An 18,936-nucleotide genomic window follows, 5' to 3' on the forward strand; every position below is an offset into this window, starting at 1 on the left:
AAAGACCAATATTTTGTTATACACAATTGAACAACGAATTGTACTTATTAGTATTAAGTTCAAATCGGATCATATTTCGATATAGCTGCTATGGGACATATAGTATGCAATTTTTACCGAATTTTGATGAAAGGTGTTTTACATATATATAGAGGTGGTGGGTATCCAAAGTTCGGCCCGGCCGAACTTAACGCCTTTTCACTTGTTAGTTGTTAGTATATAGAGCGCACAACAAGCCGATTAGTGGCTTAGGTGTATGTCCATACTGGCATGGGGTGGATTAATATTCGCCCACTTTTCAGTTTAACAATTACATGTTGATGAGATAGCTATTGCATTGGTAAATTGATGTGGCAACGAAAATTTTAATATATTGGTCATATTTTAATTTTCCACAATATTTTAATTGCTACTGGAAGAATTTTTATTAAAACTGATTAAATGCAATTCGCTTCACTGATTTGGGCAATAAACATATATGACATCAAACTTTTGTCAAATAAATGTGGTTAATATTGTGGTGCCACATCACAAATGGCTGGTTCATTTATCATGAATGTAGCATAGCCCACAAATTAAGTTGTCCATGAATGTTATTACAAAATTAGTCTCTCTACTCTCGCACAAACACATGTGTAAAATAATATTAACATTACCTTAGATTGCTTGGATGCCTTACACATTTTCCGCACGCTTACACACACATACGCAATGCTTGCATTTATTTGCACGCACAGACACACTCTGACAATATAGCTGATTTAGTTGTGGTAAAATATTTCAGTCAATTACTTGAATTGACCAAATTTGGACTTTCCATATAAGTTACGCTAGTTGCCCATTATGGCACACATGGCCAGATAGTTGCCATATTCATATGCATGTTCATTCAGAGTGATATCAGTATTTGTACAATCTGTCCATTTAGCTATAAATTTGTGGTAATTTAAATATTTCAAAACTGTCATCATTATTAATCGAATGCCAAGCAGTGCAAAGGTCCTAAATAAAGTTGTTGTTCTTCTTGTTGTTGCCCTAAATGAATGTCCTTGTTTGGCGTGCTTACATTGCCATTGACAAACATTGATTTGTAATATGTCAATGGTTCGAAATGGTCATTTGGGATTTCCTTTGCACCGAAGGAGGGAGCTGTTCTCAAATGGTAATTATAAGGTAAAATTCATTCAAGCATGAATACAAACTGAAACGTTTTTGGGCAAATGTTATTCAGACGGAATTGCGTTCATAACTTTCGAGATGTGTGGACATGTCAGTATATCATTTCAAAGCATACAACAGTTGATGATATTGAAAGTTATTGAAAGATTGCCGAAGTATGATGAAATATGGAGTTGTGGAAAATTTTACTATCATTAAGCGCAAAATAGGCTTGAAGGAATCAAACTCGTCATGCGTCATGTGTTAGGGGCAGGCATTCGAACTTATTATCAAAGGCGGTCTTTACAGTGATGGTCTAACCATATCTGCCCCTCTGACATTCGGTCCATCCGATAGTATCCTTTTAAGTAAATGTTGATTTGTTTTCAACCGTCGGACCTATAAATGAATAGAATGCCTTTCAGGCGTACTGAGGTTTGGACGAACATATCTTTTGCGACATATGCGATTAAAAAGACACATTAAAGGTTCTAGATTAGCTAGTTAATGTAATCCCTCCCACCCATGTTGTAGTACATAACAGCATACCTTGATTGGGATTTCTATGGCTACATTCATAAGATGAAAAGCTGATATTCCTTTGGCATCGATTATTTCCTTTAGCCAAATGCCATAATATATTACCTTTGTTGTCCTTACATTGAAAATTCCTTAACCCACTCAATGATAAGTAACATCTTTACGAAATAAAATCAATACAATTGTCTAAATCCATGTCTTGACTTTACCTTCGGGCATAAAAGTATTCACGGTTCTTTCATTCCATCAGATATGCCAAATTGATGGCAACATTTTCAATAATAAAATTTACTACAAATCCGGAATTATAAAATTCCCAAAGGATTGTGCATCTCTACCATACATGCACTTACCTTACAAACATCTAAAGCCGCTGTAGTAAGGCCACCATCACCACCACGGAGTATGTGTTTGAGTTGAGCGAAACCAAAGTAAATGGAGCTACTTTGGAAACATCTACTTACGGGTTTTTGAGTTTATAAAAAGAAAACAATCCCCTCCATGGTAGGGAGCAGTGAAACTTGGAGGAAAAGATCTTTAGTTCAACCAACATTTGAGCCAATATGGGAGCCAATAAGAAAAGACTAAAAAAAAACTTCAGGGCAAAAAAAAACCAAAGGATATAGCCTTTAGTGGAAAGAAGGAAAACAAAAACCAAACACACATGCATGCATGCATGCTTAGGTTCAAAAGGATGTGTGTTTGAAAAAGTTTGCCGTTGATTTGTGTCCGCACTGATTGCTTCCTGGTGTAATGTAATCTTTTATATCAATCTATGGCACACAAGAAGATGAAGAGGGAATTGAGATTCTGTGTGTGAGTGAGTGTAGGTGCAAGGGTTTAGCTTTAAACTGCGTACCCGGCAAGAACAGGGGTGATTTTTTTTCACAATGAATGACAACGACTGTAGAGAAGGTCCTTAGCTGCACATTGCATTGACAAACTTGAAAGGGGTCAATTAAGAGTGATAAAACTTTTAGTTTTGAAATTTGATTTTTGGAAGGAGCTACCTAAAATCCCTTTTCGCCAGATGACCCACCTCACACCAATGGCACAGCAACTCATGAGTAGATAAGCACTACGCATATTAGTTTAATAGATCATGAATGATCCGCGAGTCTGCTGAGTAGTTGTAAGGAGAACTGAAATCCGACGTACACGGTTAGGATATCACAGATTCTTTGGCTTGAGGGGAAATAGTTCCAGAGGGCCCCATGGATCAATTGTTGCGAGTCGACATAGTGAGCGAATGAGTCCTTCAGGCTTCACAGAATCTTCTATAAGTGTCCAAAAACCATTAGAAGCATTCTTAGATATAACGGGAGCTGCAATGGCACAGCAACTCAAGAGTAGATAAGCACCACTCACATTGGTTAAATGGATCATGAACCATCCGCGAGTCTGCTGAGTAATTGTAAGGAGAATTGTCATCTGACCTACATGGTTAGCATACCCCACCTTGTTTAGCTCGAGGAGAAATAGTTCAAGAGGACCCAATGGTTGAATTGTTGCGAGTCGATATAGTAAGTGATTTAGTCCTTCAAGCTTCACAGAGTCCTTTATTAGAATCCGAAAACGATTAGAAGCATTCTTAATAATAACGGTAGCTGCAATGGCACAGCAACTCTTGAGTAGACAAGCATCACGCGTATTGGCAAAATGGATCAAGAATCATTCGCGACACTGCTGAGAAGCTGTAAGTAGAACTGCCATCTGACCTAACCGGTTAAGATAATGCAGCTTGTTAAGTGGAAAGAGGACTTGAGAAGACATAGACAGACTACGATGAGGCTCCATAATAGGGCAAATAATACCAAGCTTCGTGAGGACTGGGAACTGTACAGGGAGTCCCCAAATAAGTACGCTAGCGAGGGGAAATAGTTCAAGAGGGTCCCATGGGCCAATTGATGCGAGTCGATATAGTGAGTGAATGAGTCCTCCTGGCATACAAAAGCCATTAGAGACAATCTTGGGTATAACGGAACCTCCACAGCACGGAACCTAGCTCTGAAATGCTCGAGCTGCTGGCTGCTAAGCACTTGCCAGTGAACCAATATATCCTCATGACATGGCTGTCCTCCAGATACAAAACAGTGCGGAGTCACTGTCCGTAGTAAAGGGAATGATAACAGAGTCAAAGAATTTTTGATGGAGTCACGAATTAAGGCCCATTTCCCTCTAGGACGCATAGTTAAGGAGATACAGCCATTTTAAGTTTTCCAAGTGAAATTTCAATTTTTAATGGATTTTCGATGAAATTCCGAATTTTTTGATGCAGTCACGGATTAAGGCCCATTTCCTTCTAGGACTCATAGTTTAGGAGACACAACCATTTTAAGTTTTCCAAATGAAATTTGTAATGGTCTTTTGATGAAATTCCGAATTTTTTGATGGAGTCACGAATTAAGGCCCATTTCCCTCTAGGACGCATAGTTTTGGAGATACTGGCATTTTAAGTTTTCCAAATGAAAATTCGATTTTTAATGGACTTTTGATGAAATTCCGAATTTTTTGATGGAGTTACGAATTAAGGCCCATTTCCCTCTAGGACGCACAGTTTAGGAGATACAGGCATTTTAAGTTTTCCAAATGAATTTTCGATTTTTAATGGACTTTCGATGAAATTCCGAATTTTTTGAAGGAGTCACGAACTAAGGCCCATTTCCCTCCAGGACGCATAGTTTAGGAAATACAGCCATTTTAAGTTTTTCAAATGAAATTTCGATTTCTAATGGACTTTTGATGAAATTCCGAATTTTTTGATGGAGTTACGAATTAAGGCCCATTTCTCTCTCGGACGCATGGTTAGGAGATACAGCCATTTCAAGTTTTCCAAATGAAAATTCGATTTTTAATGGACTTTCGATGAAATTTCGAATTTTTTGATGGAGTCACGAATTAAGGCCCATTTCCCTCTAGGACACATAGCTTAGGAGATACAGGCAGTTTAAGTTTTCCAAATGAAATTTCGATTTTTAATGGACTTTCGATAAAATTCCGAATTTTTTGATGGAGTCAGGAATTAAGGTCCATTTTCCTCTAGGACGCATAGTGCAGAAATTTGTAGTGCTTTCTATAAAGGGCGGGACCGTATAATACACTACCCTTTGAGATGATTTTTAGAAGTTATCGAAAGGGGGCGTGAGACCATCTCAACGGTTTCATCCCGAAGGCAGATAAACCGATCCACACACTACTCAAGGACTACAGAACAATCCGACTCTCATCCTTCGTTTTGAAAAATCTGTAGAGACTAATTGACACTGGTATTAGGGACTGTCTCGACACAAAATGCTTATACAAAGCGTCGATCGATTGACAGTGCCCTTCATGATGTAGTTGGCTAAAAAGAAAGGAATTTGAGTGTGGGCTTTAACACTTTTGCGGCATGATTGGACATAGAGGGGTATTAAATAACGTTTAGCTCGAGTCCATACTCGAAGCTATAATGGAAATGAGTATACCTCTTTCTTATAAAATTGGGCTGATACGATGTTGAAAACCCGGATTATCAACGCCTCACTGACGGAGGGCTTGATTGGGAAGATTGTGAGCACAGAAACTCCGCAAGGAGAGATTTTGTCTCCTCTGTAGTTTCTAATTATCTATGAGATTTTCAGGTCTTATGTGAAGTAAAGGGTGAAGGTCGTTGCCTACGCGGATTATGTAGTCACCAAATTGGTTGGTCGCTTCCGCTCCACTATTACAGGCCACGTTCAGAAAGCGTCGATGAACCTATTTGAGAAGGCAAGGGCCAATAGTCTAGGTATAAGCTCCTTAAAAACATATATGGTACTATTCTCAAGAAGAATAACGATGGATGTTTTCAAAAAAACCTGTCCTGGCAGGTCTTGGGTTGGGTAGAGCGCGGATAACGTAGTCACCAAATTGGTTGGTGGCTTCCGCTCCACTATTAAAGGCCACGTTCAGAAAGCGTTGAGGAACCTATTTGAGAATGCAAGGACCAACAGTCTAGGTATAAGCTCCTTAAAAACATATATGGTACTATTCTCAAGAAGAAGAACGATGGATGTTTTCAAAAGAGCTGTCCTGGCAGGTCTTGGTTTGGGTAGAGTTGCCGTTCTCTCCGGGGCCAAGTACTTGGGCGTGTTTCTTGACCAGAAACTAAGCAGGAGAAGGAACGTCAAGAAAACGATCCAAAGCACTAATGCTATCTACTTCTTTCGCAACTCGATAGGAAACCATTGAGAGCTTAGGCCGTCAACAGCGGTTGTTTGGTCAATTCTCATCTATGGGTGGCTGGTATGGCAACAGGCTCTAGACAACGGTGCTCTCCGAAGCAAAAATGAGAAGGAACAGGGCACAACGAAGGTTCTTATCTCTGGAGAGAGACGGAGTGTCCCGGGAGGGGCGTTGCATACCATTCTCGGTATAAGGCTTTTGCATCTGTGTCTTGGTTGTATGACAAGGAAGATGGCGCTACGATTTAGGGATTCAGGTACCTGGAGCTCATCTAACTTCGACAAATGTTCTTTTATTCTGAAAAAAATGCGGCATGGCTACATGCGGCGCTGTCCTGGATGGTACTGGTTTCGATAGAGCAACAGCTCTTTCCGGGGGTGAAGAACTTGAGCGTTATTAAAGAGCGGAAACTAAGCTGAAGAATGAACGGCAACAAAAAGATCAAAAGGGGACTTAATGCACTCTACTCCTTTTGCAACTCGATAAGATGTCGGGAGCTTTGGACGGGGACGGCAATTGTTTGGCCCATTCTCATCAATGGATGGCTGATGTGGTATCGGGATCTAGACAATGGTGCCCACCGCAGCATAAGGTACAGGGTGCAGAGTACAATGGCGGTGCTAATTTTTGTTGAGACACGAATGCCTGAGAGGGGCGATGAATACCAATCTCGGTCTTAGGCTTTTGCATCTGTGTGTTTGGTTTATGACAGCGAATATGGTACCAAGATTGACGAATCCAGGTACCTGGAGCGCCAGAAATGTTTCTTTTCTTCTAAAAAATGTGGCGTGGTTATATAAGGCGCTGTCCAGGGTAGTCCTAGTTTGGGTTTCTGGACCATAAATTAAGTTGGATTAGGAACGTCAAGGAAAGAATCAAAAGAGTACTCAATAGGCCGGGAACAGCGGTTGCTTGCCCGATTCTCATCCATAGATGGCTGGTAAGGCATCGGGGTCTGGGCAACAGTGCCCTCCGCAGCATTATTGCGAAGGCACAGGGTACAGCCGAGAGGGGCGAAGAATACCACTATCAATCTTAGGCTTATGCATCAGTGTGTTGAGTGTGTGGCAGCAAAGGGATCCAGGTACTTCGGAAATTTTTCCATTCTTCTAAAAAACGGAGAGTGGCTATTTGCGGTGCTGTCCTGGGTGGTCCTGGTTTGGGTTGAACTGTCGTTCTCTTCGAGGACGAAGTACGTGTTTCTGGAACATAAACTAAGCAGGAGTAGGAACGTCAAAGAAAGGATCAAAAGAGGACTCAATAGGCTAGGGGCTTATGTCGGGCCTATTCTCATTTATGGATGGTTGGTACGGCATCGAGTTATAAACAACCGTGCCCTCCGCAGCATTATTGAGAAAGCTCAGGGTACAGCCGAGGGGGGCGATGAATACCAATCACAATCTTAGGCTTTGGCATCCGTGTGTTGAGTGTGTGGCAGTTAAGATGGTGCTATGATTGAGCAATTCCGGTACCCGTAGCTAATCTAACATCGTGAATTTTTCTTTTATTCTGGAAAAATGCGCCATGGCTACATGCGGCTGTCCTTGATGGTCCTGGTTTGGGTAGAGCTGCCTCTCTCTCTCTCGCTGCGGGGGGCAAGTACATGGGCGTGATTCTTGACCAGAAACTAAGCAGGAGAAGCAACGTCAAGGAAATGATCAAGAAAGGACTCAATACATTCTACTACTTTCGTAACTCTCTAGAAAGGTATTAAGGGCAGTGGCTGGGGTCTGCAGTTGTTTGGTCGATTCTCATATTTGGATAACTGGTATAGCATTGGGCTCTAGACAACGGTACCCTCTGCATCAAAATTGATAAGCCACTGGGTACAACGGCGGTGCTGATCTCTGGAAAGGGACGAATGCCCCGAGATGGGTGATGAATACCAATCTCCGGGTGTTGTATATATGACGCTAAGAATGAGGGATCCAGGAGCATTAGTGTGGTGAGTGTGTGGCAGCGAAGATGGCACTACAATTGAGGGATCCAGTTACCTGGAACTCGTCAAACTTCGTGAATTTTTCTTTTATTCCGGGAAAATGCGGCGTGGCTACATTACGTGCTGTCCTGGATAGTCCTGGTTTAGGTAGATCTGTGTCTCTCTTTGGGGACCAAGTACTTGGGCGTTCTTCTTGAACAAACCTGGAGAAGGAACTTCATGGAAAGGATCAAAAGAGAACTCAAATACACTTTACTCCTTTCGCAACTCTATAGGAAAGAGTTAGGGGAAGAGACGGGGTCAGCCGTTGTTTTGGGCGATTCTCATAAAGTGATGGCTGGTGTGCCATCGGGCTCTACTCAACTGTGTCCTGTGCAGCATAATTGATAAGGTACAGGGTACTGAGCCGCTGCTGATCTCTGAAGAGCTAAGGAGTACCCCGAGTGGGGCGATGAAAACCAATCTTAATCTTAGGTTCTTGCATCAGTGTGTTGAGTGTGTGGCAGCGAAGATGGCTCTACAATTGAGGGATCCAGGTACCTGGAGCTTCTTAAACTTCGTGAATTCTTCTTTTGGGAAAATGGGGTGTGGGTACATGCATCGCTGTGCCTGATGATATTGATTTGGATAGAGCTGCCTCTTTCTCCGCGGACGAAGTACTTGCTTTTTAACAGAAACAAACGTGGAGAAGCAACTTCAGTAAAGGATCAAAAGAGAACTCAAACACACTTTTACTCCTTTCGCAACTCTATAGGAAAGAATTAAGGGCTGTGGCCGTGGTCGGCCGTTGTTTTGGCCGATTCTCATAAAGGGATGGCTGGTGTCCATCGAGCTCTACTCAACTGTATCCTGTGCAGCATAATTGTTAAGGTACAGGATACCGCGGTGGTGATTATCTCTGAAGAGCTGAGGAGTATGAGGTATACTATATGTTGCGTGACTAATTACCATACCTATCGCGAAAAGGGGTCTTTGCGCAGGTGTACCCCACCGCCACAGGAGTTTTCATTGAATTTCTTAGAATCAGAGAATCGTTTAGATTCTTAGAAGGCGGTAACGTTTTTCAAGATGATCGTGAAGCCTGATCAGACTAACACAATTAACGTGGATAGTTAGGAGACGCTAAAGGCTCCGTCGAGCCGACTTTGAAGAATCCGACTTTGAAGCATCGAGACTGGTTAGAAGATGATAACAATTTCTTCGATGCATGGGAAGAAACCTGAGCGATGGTTGTCGAGCCATTAAGGTAGAACGGGAACGAAGCGGTCAAAAATCTGGCCAGGAAAGGGTTGCTGATGAGCGCATCTCACGCTACGGAAACAGTAGGCCCTCCTCTGTGTGAGCTTTTAATACAAAAAAATCATGTTTTCTTACTCATTTTGTGCAATAACGTTCTTAATAACTGTTGTCCCTATTGTTTTTTCCAACACTTTATCTGTCATACACATACAAGTATATCGATATCCCGATTTAAGATTTTAGGCCCATAGAGGTGAATTCATTAACCGCTTTCGCTGAAACTTAGCACAATGCGTTCTGTTAGGCCCATCGAAATTCGTACCTTGCATGGTCGAGATCGAGCTATATTTGCATATAGCTGCCATATATACCAATCTCCCGATTTAAGTTGTTGGGCCAATAAAAGCAGCGATTTCGCTGAAACTTTGCACTGTAAGTTGTGTTATGCTCTTCAATATCCATGTTTTAAATGGCTCAGATCTGTCCATGTTTTGATAAAGCTGTCATAAGGACCGATTTCCCGATTTAAGGCCTTGGACCCATAAAAGGCGTTTTTACCATCCGATTTAAGTTTTTGGGCCTATTACTAAGAACCCAACCACTTTTCAGAAAGCGAAGGACTACCCTATTACACCGGTCATACTCTTCCGGCACGGGATAACTATGAACAATAGACAGGCTGCATCTTTGAGCTCCGATCTGTGTGGTGGTCATATGTATTGGGTTGTCCAAAAAGTAATTGCGGATTTTTCATATAGTCGGCGTTGACAAATTTTTTCACAGCTTGTGACTCTGTAATTGCATTCTTTCTGCTGCCAGTTATCAGCTGTTACTTTTAGCTTGCTTTAGAAAAAAAGTGTAAAAAAGTATATTTGATTAAAGTTCATTCTAAGTTTTATTAAAAATGCATTTACTTTCTTTTAAAAAATCCGCAGTTACTTTTTGGGCAATCCAATAGTTATCACGAGAAGCTCGTCTAAGAGCTAACGGGAGTGTCCACAGGTTGCGGATAGCGGATAGTTGGGAAGCTTAGTATTGTATTACTCCGCATACGTTTCCGCTGCAACTGCAGTCCCGGAAATCAGCGGTATGGAGTGGAGAGTCTCAGTGAGAGCCCGGGCGGCACCGGCTCTTGCTTAAATTTTGAGTGTCTATGATGGTAGATATGACAATGCGAATTTTTTTGGTGCGTTTAAATGGTCAATGGTCATGACGTTCCCACAGCGATCGGTCCTATGGACCGTAACGAGCATTCTCATCTTTGACGAGGATCGAGGTAGCGATGCAATGTAGCTACAAAAACAAAACAACATATTCTAATACAGCCGATACTAATGGGCAAGGAAACCCATTCCCTTTTTCACTCCCAGATCACTTCGGATGCTAGCTCCACCGGATCGAATCAAGGGCTGACTATCCCATGATAATGTGCCCCTGAGCATCATTGTCATGGTTTTTTTGCTTCACAACCTACACGATCGCTCCTTTAGCGTACTAATTCACATCCGCTTTACGAGTTTTCAGTATCAATTTGAATTATTCTTCACCTTGGATGATCATTTGCATATGCACTTTATGGGCGGGAAGGGTACACCGCCCATAAACCAGCTGATATATCTCAACGTTTTGCTTTTGTTATTGAAAGGCCTTAAATCTTAAAAGATTACATCGATCCCATAGTAGGATCGTGTTTTCATATCAGCTTGGCCTACCTCAACCCAGTCTTCATTTGATCTTTAAACCCTAATAAAGCCTCTATTGAGCATCCATTTAAGCAATACGGATTTTCACAATTGTACGTATAAATCCGAAGTAGATATCCCGCTGCCATCCTTCCCGCATTGGGAACATGCACAGTTGCTTGAATTGTTTGATTGCCTCAAGGAGAAGTGTGTATATTTGTTTAAATTGCTTCTGTTTCGCAGTATGGCCCTAAGTTAGTCCTCACATGCCCCATGCGTGGAAAACTTGGCAACAGCATGGCAAAACCAACAACTGTACCACAGCTATCAGCAATTGCAGCTATGTAGAGCCCCCCCCCCCCCGTTAGCTGTAGTGTCTTGTGTCACATTTATCTTGAAACTTTGGCCACTTGGTGGGTGAAACTTAGTGGGTGCTTGCACATTTGTTGTTTTCTCCGCCGTCTACTCTCTCCCTCACTGTTTCAATGTCTCCCTAATACAATCAATTTCTTTCAACGTTCCATCTCAAGCTGGAGGACATTGCAGCTAAGGCTCTAACGGTGATTGCTTGAGAAAAAAAAAACTTCCGGCAGCCATTCATGTGCATTGGAGAGAAATAAACTTTCTTTTTCTTAGCTCAAGTATGCATGTGTGTGTGTGTGTACGCAAGGAAATCAAAATAAGGAAATAGTCAAAGAGAGAAAGAGAGAGAGGGAGAGGAAAAAAAAAACTAAGTAAACGTAATAGAAATTGATTGCTTAGATTATGTGTCTAAGTGTTTTCGTATATTGAGGCAAATAAATAAATGGACTGCAAGTGTGTGAGAGTGTGCAGCAGTGTACTAGGGAACTTGGGAGTGCGAGAAAGCATCCATCGCATTCTCAGCATTCTGAAAACATTCACAATCGGTGGTAAATGGGTTATAAGGTGTTTACCTGTGCATTTTGTTTACATTACATTTCATTTGTCAAAGTTATTTACGGAGTATATTTGAAATGTTGATAGTGTTTTTATTTTTTTTTTCTGCATATTGCTATTGGTGATGGCTGTGTGTTATCGAATACTTGATGAAATTCAAACCAAAAAAAATTTTTCTATATTAAATTGCTGCAAGTGATACGTAAAATTTTCCAACTTCGATAACTAACGGAGGTAGATTTGTCACAATTAATGTCCAATTCATTGAGAAAGTTTGTGAGGAAAGTTTCAAAGGAACTAATGTTAGAAAGTGAAATGATGTGCCATGCCAGCTGCTGCAAATAATATTCACCACCATGGATCTTCCGAACTTAGCTATAAACAAGATAGCGTTCGAACAAATAACGCCATCCGCTTGAAATTTGGCGCAGATACTCTTAATTAAGCTAGGTCACTGGGGATTACAAATGAACCAAATCTACCGACAGCTTATTTGATTTAAATTAGCCACAGAACAGTAAAATTGGTATACCCTTCACCATAGAATGGGGGTATACTAATTTCGTCATTCTGTTTGTAACTCCTCGAAATATTCGTCTAAGACCCCATAAAGTACATATATTCTTGATCGTCATGACATTTTAAGTCGAACTAGCCATGTCCGTCCGTCTATCCGTCAGTCTGTATGTCTGTCCGTCCGTCTATCTTTCGAAAGCACGCTAACTTTCGTAGGAGTTCAGCTAGCCGCTTGAAACTTTGCACAAATACTTCTTATTAGTGTAGGTCGGTTGGGATTTTAAGTGGCCTATATCGGTCCACGTTTTGATATAGCTGCCATATAAACCGATCTTGGATCTTAACTTCATGAGTCGCTAGAGGGCACAATTCTTATCCGATTTGGCTGAAATTTTGCATAAGATGTTTTATTATGACTTCCAACAACTGTGCTGAGTATGGTTGAAATCGGTTTATAACCTGATATAGCTGCCATATAAACCGATCTGGGATCTTGACTTCTTAAGCCACTAGAGGACGCAATTATTATCCGATTTGGCTGAAATATTGCATGACGTGTTTTGCTATGACTTCCAACAACTGTATTAGGAATGGTTCAAATCGGTCCATAACCTAATATAGCTGTCATATAAACCGATCTGGGATCTTGACTTCTTGAGCCGCTAGAGGGCACAATTCTTATCCGATTTGGCTGAAATTTTGCATGAGGTGTTTTAGTATCACTTCAAACAACTGTGCCGAGTATGGTTCAAATCGGTCCATAACCTGCTATAGCTGGCATATAAACCGATCTGGAGTTTTGACTTCTTGAGCCTCTAGAGGACGCAATTATTATCCGATTTGGCTGAAATTTGGCATGACGTGTTTTGTAATGACTTCCAACAACTGTAGTTCAAATCGGTCTATAAGCTGATATAGCTTCCATATAAACCGATCTGGGGTCTTGACTTCTTGAGCCACTGGAGGGCGCAATTATTATCCGATTTTGCTGAAATTTTGTACAACGGCTTCTCTTATGACGATTAATATACGTGTCAGAAATGGCAATAATCGGTTTATAGCCTAATGCAGCTCCCCTATAAACCGATCTCCCTATTTTACTTCATCAGCCCCTAAAATGCGCAATTCTTACTTAATTTGGATGAAATTTTACCCAATGACTTCTGCAATGGTCTTCAATATTCAGTTCAATTATGGTCCGAAATGAACCATAACTTGATTTTTTTCCAATAACATTGCAATTCTTTTCTTTTATCCTTTGTTTGCTAAAAAGGGATACCGTGGCAAGAGCTCGACAAATGCGATCTATGGTGGAGGGTATATAATATCAGCACGTTTTTACTTGATTTTATTGAAATACACCTATGAACTACAAAAACCGCTTTATGTTCATCCATAGCCCCGACAGACACAACGCCTAATATATAGTTGGCCATAATGACCGACCTCATAACACTCAATAAATTTTTGGTCTTTCGGGCCGAGCTGAAATCGATTGGTCGCTTCCTGTTCTAGTTTTATAAAAGTACTCTAATATCTTATTATTTGTGCGAATTGGTAAAAATTTGATTGATTTTCTCCCTTTTTTAGTTGGAAAATATTTCCTCGGAAGGAAGGTCACTATGGGGCATAGTTCAGCATGTTCGCCTATGACCCCGAAAGCCTGGGTACAAATCCCAGCGATAAGATCTGAAAAATTTTCAACGGTGGTTTTTCCATTACTTGTTAAAATTCCTCTCAGACTCGGCAATAAAAAGGAGGCCCCTTATCATTGAGCTTAAACATTAATCGGACTGCACTCATTGATGCGAGAGAAGTATCCCTTATGGAATGTTCATGGGAAATGTAGTAATTAATTTAATAACAAATTTAATTTAATTTAGTAATTTAAAGACACACCTATGGATACCAATCAATCATTAAGAATGCGAATCCATTTTGAGACTCAGAGACTGCAATTCAAATCTTTTAACCCCCAATTGGAAGATTGGATTCGGCAGATGGGAACAGGAGACATTCAGTATTTGAAACTCACATGTCATCAACAAGCCTAATAGAGTTGTGTCAGACGGATTTTATAAAAATAAAGCTAAAAGTTGGTTTGGGATTCAGGAGATATCTCACCAATTATTGCTGAAGACTTATCTCGGGTGGAAATAAGGCTTTGGAAGATATGAGGACCTCCGCCATTGGTGAATTGGGTGATACGGTGTTGAAATGCCGATAATATTACCTTGACATTGGCAGACGACCCCAGTAGCTCAGAAGCTGGCATATCCGCTTATGACGCTGATCTCCTGGATTAAAATCCGGGCGCAAATATCAGAAAAAATTTCAACGGTACTTATCCGCTTCTAATGCTGGCAATATTTGTGTGGTACTTTGCAATGCGAAAACTTCTCCCCAAGAAGTGTCGCACTGCGGCACTCCGTTAGTATTCGACTACAAAAAGAGGACCTTTATCAATGAGTTTTATCTAGAATCGGAGAGAAGTTTGCCCTGTTCCGTAGTGGAATGTTCATGGGCAGAATTTGCAATTTGATGACGTTGGACTTCGGAGAAAAGGATTTTATTCCTTTTTTTGTGACTTTTGGTTATCAATTAGATTCTCAGGTCTTTCGAGATGGTAAGGGTGCACGTTTTTGCCCATGTGGATGGCGTTGTCATCATAATTTATGGCCTATTCCGGCTGGAAGTCGTAACCGAATACCGCATACAAAATTTCAGCTAAATCGGACAAAAATTGCAGCTTGCAAGGACTCTAGAAATCAAATAGGCAGATCGGTATATATGGGAGCTATACCAGGTTATAGACCGATTTAGACCGTACTTGGCATACAGAACTCTATGTGTTTAGCTAAATCGGACAAAAATTGCGGCTTCCAGAGGCTAAAGATGTCAAATCGGGGGATCGGCTTATATGGGAGCTAAATCAGACCGTAGACCGTTTTCGACTGTACTTGGCAGAGTTGTTGGAAGTCGCAACCGAAAAATATGTGAAAAATTTTAACTAAATTGGACAAAAATTGCGACTTTCAGAGGCTAAAGATATCAAATCTGGAAATCGGTTTATATGGGAGCTACATCAGGCTACCGATTAGGACCGTATTTGGCACAGTTGTTGGAAGTCGTAACCGAATACCGCACGCAAAATTGCGGCTTTCTGCGACTCATGAAGTCAAATCGGGAGATTAGTTTATATGGGAGGTATATCACGTTATAGACCGCTTTGCAACAGGTGTTGGACCGCTTTGGACTTTACTTAGTACAGTTGTTAAAAGTCATAACAGAACGCTAATCTGCAATATTTTAGCCATCTGCAATATTTTAGCCAGATCGGACAAAAATTACAGACTGTAAAGAATCAAGACTTCAAATTGGTTTATACGGGAACTATACCAGGTTAGAGACCGATTTGAACTGCACTTGGCACAGTTGTTGGAAGTCGCAATCGAACACTACGTGCACAATTTTAGCTAAATGGGACAAAAATTGCGGCTTCGGACAAAAATTACTGACTGTAAAGACTCATGAACTCAAATCGGTTTATATGGGACCTATACCAGGTTACTGACCGATTTAAACTGCACAGTTGTTTAGCTAAATGGGACAAAAATTGCCCAATGGGACAAAAATCCCCAATTTTTGGGCTTCCAGGGGTTCAAGAAATCAAGTCGGGAGATCGGTTTAAATGGGAGCTATATCTAAATCTGAACCGATATCGCCCATTTGGAATTCCCAACGACCTACACCAATAATAAGTATCTATACAAAATTTCAAGCGGAAATTCGACCGCTATTGTGATTTCGACAGACGGGCGGATGGAAGGACGTACATGGCTAGATCGACTAGACTCGATCCCCATCCTATGGTTGTGGTTATAAAAAGTCGTTTCATTCGGGCTTATGATTTTTTTTCCACCACTGGACGATGGGGTACATTCATTCCATTCCGTTTGCAACACATCGACTCTATAAAGTTTATATATTCCTGATTGTCGTAAAAGTCTAAACGATCTAGCCTTGTCCGTCCATCTCTTCGTCTATGTGTTGAAATCACGCTAGAGTCTTTCGAAATAGAGATATTGAGCTAAAACTTTGCACTTTTGTCCATAGGCATGATAAGTTCGTATTCCGATCTGCCGATTTAAGTTTTTGGACCCATTAAAGTCACATTTATTTTCCTTTTGTTTTTTTCTGTCAGCCAACATGCAGGTGATGTCCCCTATGAATGCAGTGCATTGCGTTGGCGAGAGGAAATTTGGAATTGGAGGGGGGAAAAGGATGAAGTGCTTATTGACATTTGTCTGAAATCTTTGGATTCGATTCCACATACGAACGGTTCGCGCGAAATAAGAATTCTCTCTATAATGCATTGTGTGGTCCGCTGGCCAACCAATTACAAACGGGTGTGAGTTCCTGGAATGTCTAGTATGCGTGACATACATCCTTACATCAGGAATAAGAAGACGAATATCAGACGAACACATACCACGAAAGTACCGATAGAACAGTGCCAAACAACCCACATTGCGACGATGATGAAAGGAGGCAATAGGGTTAGATACCCCACTGTCCCCAATCAATGCCATCGCTCTCCTCTGTACACGGTCCAGTAGTTCCAGGGATGATTTTGAAGCTCCAGCCCATACATGTGAGTTGTACTCCATTTTTGGCCCTATGAAAGTGGTGTAGATGTTAAGAAGATCAGACGGAGTGAAGTAATTCTTACACCGTTTAAGGAAGCCTAAACACTTGAATGCTTCTTTCGACACTTCGAATACATGTTCAACCCAACGGTATTTGTATTTTTATGCCCAGAACATCAAGAACTTCTGATTGTTCAGCATCTACACCGTTGATAGACAAAGATGATCGTAATGGGTCAGCGAATCTTTTGTGTGACAACAAGCAGCACTGAGTCTTCCGTGCATTAAAATCTACTCGATTCATTCGACCCCACTCAGAAATGGCCAGCAAATCCTGGCAGAGTGTATCGTCCACAAACCGCCTCTTGTCCTCAATCTCTCGAAGACTCAGCCTATGGTCGAATGAGTACGAATAACAGAGATTACTGTCATCCGCAAATGAGTAGATCGGATTCGATGTCTGACCCAACAGATTATTGATGAAAATTAGAAAAAGAGAAGGAGGAAGAACAGAGCCCTGGGGTACACCTGCGGTCAATTTGTGCTCATTAGATGAGAACCCATCTATAACGACTCGTATAGTGCGATCTCTGAGAAAGCTCGAAATAAATCGAAAGAAGCCATTACCGACACCAAATGCGACAAGCTTTGATAGTAAAGCACCGTGCCAAACCCTATCAAGTGCCTTGGAAAAATCCAGAGCCTCAACCTTACTCTCACCAAACTGGTGGATTGAGCGACTCCAACGTTCCGACAGAAGTGCCATGAGGTCACCGGTAGATCGATTTCTGCGGAACCCATACTGTTGGTCGCTAAAAAGGCCATTAGACTCTAAATACCTCACAAGATGGTGATTGACCATGCTCTCCATGACCTTGGAGAAGCGGAGCATGTCGCAATTGTCCGATAATTCGCAGGGTTGTTTGCCTCACCCTTCTTGGGTATTGGCTGAACGTTCGTAACCTTCCAACGCGCCGGGAAGACTCCCGCACGGTAGGCAAGGCTGAAAAGGTTGCGTAATGGGCGAGCGAGCGTCGAAGAGCACTTGCGCAAGACAGGTGTTGATATGCCATCCGGGACCGGGGATTTATTTACGTCTAGATTTTCAAGAACTCTTTTAACTCCACGAGTTCGACAAATATTTGGGGCATGATGCCAGATACATTATCGATTGAGGGGAGTGGTTGATTGCTATCCGGCAGGGAAGAGTTCGCTATCAGCCAACAGGTTAGCCTTATCAACCGGGTCTGTCTGTCGAAAACGCATGGACGGACATGGCTAGATCGACTCCTCGACGAATATTTCGAGGAGTTACAAACATAATGACGTAGTTAGTATACCCCCATCCTATGGTGGAGGGTATAGAAATCGGGCAGAATTATTTTTTGTTTTTTTAGGACACTTTTATCTGCAAAATTCAAAATCAGAGCAAAAATGGAGATTTGGCAGTACGAGCAATTTTTCGAAATGCCGAGGTGACCAACTTTGGGGCCCTGCCAAGAAATGTCACCTAGGACCTTGAAATTTTGCACATGATCTCGATTCCACCTCAATTCTAACCGAGTTTAAGTTCAGTGCCAAAATAGCTTGTTTTTTTACTAGTTCTTCCGATTCTATGCCACTGGGCTCTCTCTAGATAGGAGAAGGTCATCAAGGCTGGCACAAACCGCAGAAATGCTGAGCTGTTGCTTTTTACCAGTAGGGTGTGACCTCTCCAGAAGCCAAGTACCGTATCATGATCGAGGAGGTACAGGAAACAGCGGAGGTTTTGATTTATAAAGAAAAGAGGAGTGTCCCGAGAGAGACACTGAATGCCATTATTGATGATAGGCCTTTGCACCTGTATTTTGGTTGCGTTGCAACAAATATCTTCATTAGGGTGACGGAGTCAGTAATTTAGGGTTTCTCAAACTTAAAGCATTCTCGTGTTTTGCGGGGGGATGTCGTTACAGTGCGTAGCAGAGGACCATTATAACACTGAGTTATGAAAATATAAGAGTGAGCTTAAAGAAGCCTGAGAACAAACACGGTTTCTGGGCTACCGAAGATTCTTTCCTCCAAGCCTATTACTATAGAGTATCTTCAGAGGTAA

The 18,936-nt window shown here is 41.5% G+C and overlaps 1 protein-coding gene across 4 annotated transcripts in view; it reads right to left on the reverse strand.

The window, feature by feature from the left end:
• Nucleotides 1-18,936, reverse strand: part of LOC106091405 (hemicentin-2) — an 844,000-nt gene that overhangs the window by 114,178 nt on the left and 710,886 nt on the right. The gene's annotated exons all lie outside the window — the stretch shown is intronic.

Source organism: Stomoxys calcitrans, chromosome 2, assembly GCF_963082655.1.
Source record: "Stomoxys calcitrans chromosome 2, idStoCalc2.1, whole genome shotgun sequence".
Classification (NCBI taxonomy): domain Eukaryota; kingdom Metazoa; phylum Arthropoda; class Insecta; order Diptera; family Muscidae; genus Stomoxys; species Stomoxys calcitrans.